Here is a 3,904-nt window from a genome sequence, read left to right on the forward strand (position 1 = left end):
GTGAGTAAATGAATATGCATCATGTAGATTTGTGTGGAAAGCTTGCCTTGTAAGGTCAAATAATCCTGCAACAACAGCCCCAATTTGAAATGGCAGTAATAGCTCTTTCAAAGAGCCAGCACAGGCATGATGAGCCGAGTGGCCTCCTTCTGTGTTGTATCTTTCTAACTGTAATCAGCCTGGCAACACCACCCACAATGATGCACATTTATGAATTAGATACCCCACATGGAGCAGACATTTAGGGTGCCAAAGTAATGATTGAACAAGTCAGGGAAGACCTTACAATAGGCCTGTAAGAAAATTGGCAAATTTGTCATAGTACTCTGCAAAATATTCCTATGGACAGAAGCTTTACTGTGGACTTGAATGAGGAGCAACACCAGGGATATGGTTTTGTCCTTCAACCCCAAACCTCCATAGCACCAGTTGAGAGCATTCATAAAGGTGCTCCAACTGTGCCTAGTGTGGGTATAACTGCAGTCTCCACTGCAAATGTCACTGACATTGTCATCTTCTCACTAGGATCTTGTAGTACAGACAACCGTTCCTCCATTACATCATTCCTATGCGAGATGGCTTCACGTATCCTGATGTATTCACCCAGATTAGGCAGACTACCTTCCACTGTTATGTGCAAAGATCTAGGTCCCTCTTCAATACGGTGCTGCTGCTGTACCAGTCTCAGTTGCAAAGCAGATCATTATCCTTAGGCAACTCAAGAGAAACTGCGGCTAGCTTCTCATCAGCTACCGCCAGTGTTACCTCTTCATCACCAGGGCTCAGCTTCTCACTTTCCTGTGCTTCCACTGCTGCATTGCTCTCTAATTTTTGCAACGTGTCTGTAACTGTGTTGCAGCTTAAGTGTGTGTGGTAGCAGTTGGTGCTCTGGTGAGTGTTGCTTTTCAGTTTCTGGTGGAGTGTGACTTTATTCTTCTTGCTCTTCGAAGAGAGCAGATGGTACGTTATGAGAAAATAAGACTATAATCCATATGGGTACTGCATTGCCATTACATGCTCTATTATGTGTCTGTGCTCAATATCTGTGGGTGGAATATATCTTATATATATAAACGAGTCGATCTGTCTGTCTATCTGTCTGTCTGTCCTCAGGTGTGCGTCTGTCCGGCTATGCGCTCGAAAGTTATAGAGCGTACCTACGCGCGCGTTACCTCCGAAGAAAGCTTACGCTTCCGGGACGGTCGTAAGCATATTTACTTTTCGGTCGGACGAAAATTGTTCGCGCCTTATGCAAAAAACCTTCAAAATTAAACTCATTATCTGCTACTTAGCATTGATTGACTGACATCAAGGTTCGACCAATCCTGTGCCGTCACGATTGACCAATCCTACAGTACGGTCCCCTGATGGTTGGCCAATCGGTGTGTGTGTGTGGGCGGGACTAATCGTTTTCATCTCAGGGATGTGCCAGCCATTGTTTCACTGCCATTACTTCAGCTTCCAGCTCAAACTACTCTGCTCATCCAGCTTTGAAAAAGTTAGTATCTCTTTTAAAAATAACATAAGATTTACCAAAAACGTTTTATAAGTACTTTCACTTTCATCTTTCAAGGTATTAAAAGGTAGAAATGTTGCCCAGCAGCAGATTGAGAGAGGGACACAGACAGGGCCCAAAAGCCTGGGACTCGATTTAAAATGTTGCCCGGCAGCAGATTCACAGAGGGACACAGAGAGGCCCAAAGCCTGGCACTCGATTTAAACCGCCCGGCCCAAAACAGCCCTGGCAAAGCCGGGCTCCCCCAGCTAGTAACATATATAAGGGCAGAAATTGTGAGTCTCCACTCCTGGTGCAGAGCCTTGCTAGATGTGAACATAGGGTACAGAATCGAGACTACAATATTATGGGCATAACTCCAACCCATGCTTGCAGCTAACAACAGTAGAGCCTTGCAATTTCTGTCCTTCTGTTTAATTCAAAAATTATCTGTAAGATAGCATTTACCTTCCTATTCTGTGACAGCTTTGCTTTTAAAGATAAGAGCAGTGGGGAGTGAGACAGGGAGAGTTGGCCTTCGAAATTGCATTTTTCCTCCTACCATGGAACGTATAATGTACCGTGGCTGCAGTGTGTACCATCTACAAGATGCACTGCAGCAACTCGCCAAGGCTTCTTTGGCAGCACCTCCCAAACCTGCGACCTCTACCACCTAGAAGGACAAGGGCAGCAGGCGCATGGGAACACCACCACCTCCAAGTTCCCTTCCAAGTCACACACCATCCTGACTTGGAAGTATATTGTCGATCCTTCATCGTCGCTGGGTCAAAGTCCTGGAACTCCCTACCTAACAGCACTGTGGGAGTACCTTCACCACACGGACTGCAGCGGTTCAAGAAGGCAGTTCACCACCACCTTCTCAAGGGCAATTAGGGTTGGGCAATAAATGCTGGCCTTGCCAGCAACACCCACATCCCATGAACGAATAAAAGAATTAAAATTGCGTAACCCTACTATTTTTACTTCTAATACCTTTCTTGCTACCTTTATGTCAGCATTTCTTTGTGTCAGTACTTTTCTTGCTTTTACTTTCATTCACGTGCTTATAGGGTTAATTCCACAATCCAGCCAACTTAACAAGGAAGCCATGCTTGCCTAGAAAACACAAATGCATCCCCAGATATGAACCATACAGTTTGCGAAGAAAAAGAATGTCATGTTGTTGGCCATGGAAGCAATTATACCCAGTCATGTAACCCGTCGGAATCTAGAGTGGTCATTAACTCCAATATTGTCTTTGCTCCCCACAAAGAAAGAGATGGTGCACAACCGCTGACAGAGAACTGCAACCAGGAGAGAAACACCCAATACTGAGTCAACACAAGCTGGGAGCTCTGAAAATAATAGGCAAGCAGATAGACAAGAGAGGCAGTGGTAAATAGCAAGATTGGAGGTGAAGTGGCAAAGGAAGATTGGTAAAGGCACAGCCAGGCTCATCATAAGTAATGTTATCTTCCTGTGCTTTCAAAAGCATAGCCCCTATTTCGTCAAGGTCGAATGTCATTGTGTACACATCTCAGGAAGCTCTCCTGTGTTTCACACCATAGGTGGTGTGATAACAATAACTTCCGGGAAGTTATGTCATCACTTCCTGTGAACTGTGAACTATGAACTGTGTACATACCTCACTTCCTGTCATATGTCACTTCCTGTTGGACTGGTATAAATACTGGACTGTTCAGTATTGTAAGAGGCTTCTACCAGAGGCATGGTAAAGACCTCTCTTGTATATAGTGTGTTTATAAGTTACTTAAAGCTTACTTTAAAGTTACTTGATGGTAAGACTCCTTTTTCTTACATCAATTTAAGTAACTTAGTATTTACACTTACAAATACTAGACCTTCGGACAAACTCGGAGTTAAGGATCCAGGGAACCACCCATCATGGAGAGAATCCTTAGACCTATTCATCTGGACTTGGACCCGAATACACCAGCAGCTGGCAGGGTATGGAAGCATTGGTACCATACTTTTGAGAATTTTCTGGATGAATGTAAAGCGGATGCTCCTACTAGATTGAGGATACTTATCAACTATGTGACCCCAAAAGTGTTCGAATATGTTGATGAATGGGATAATTATGATGAGGTGATTCGGGCACTTAAGAAACTGTATGCCAAGACCCCAAATGAGGTCTATGCTAGACATCTACTGGCCACAGCCCAACAAGGGCCAGGGGAATCAATTAATGAATTCCTGCAAGAACTTCGCAGGCTCAGCATAGATTGTAACTTTCAGGCAGCCTCAGCTGAGCTGTACCGCGAAGAAATGATTCGTGATGCTTTCATCTGCGGGATTGCCTTTCCATTTATACGCCAGCGTCTACTAGAAAGTAAAACACTTGAGCTACAAAAAGCTTTTGACCTAGCTTGTTCTCTGGATTTGGCA

The sequence above is a fragment of the Somniosus microcephalus genome, chromosome 3, assembly GCF_052327205.1.
Source record: "Somniosus microcephalus isolate GS21.2 chromosome 3, FLI_Smic_1.0, whole genome shotgun sequence".
Taxonomy (NCBI): domain Eukaryota; kingdom Metazoa; phylum Chordata; class Chondrichthyes; order Squaliformes; family Somniosidae; genus Somniosus; species Somniosus microcephalus.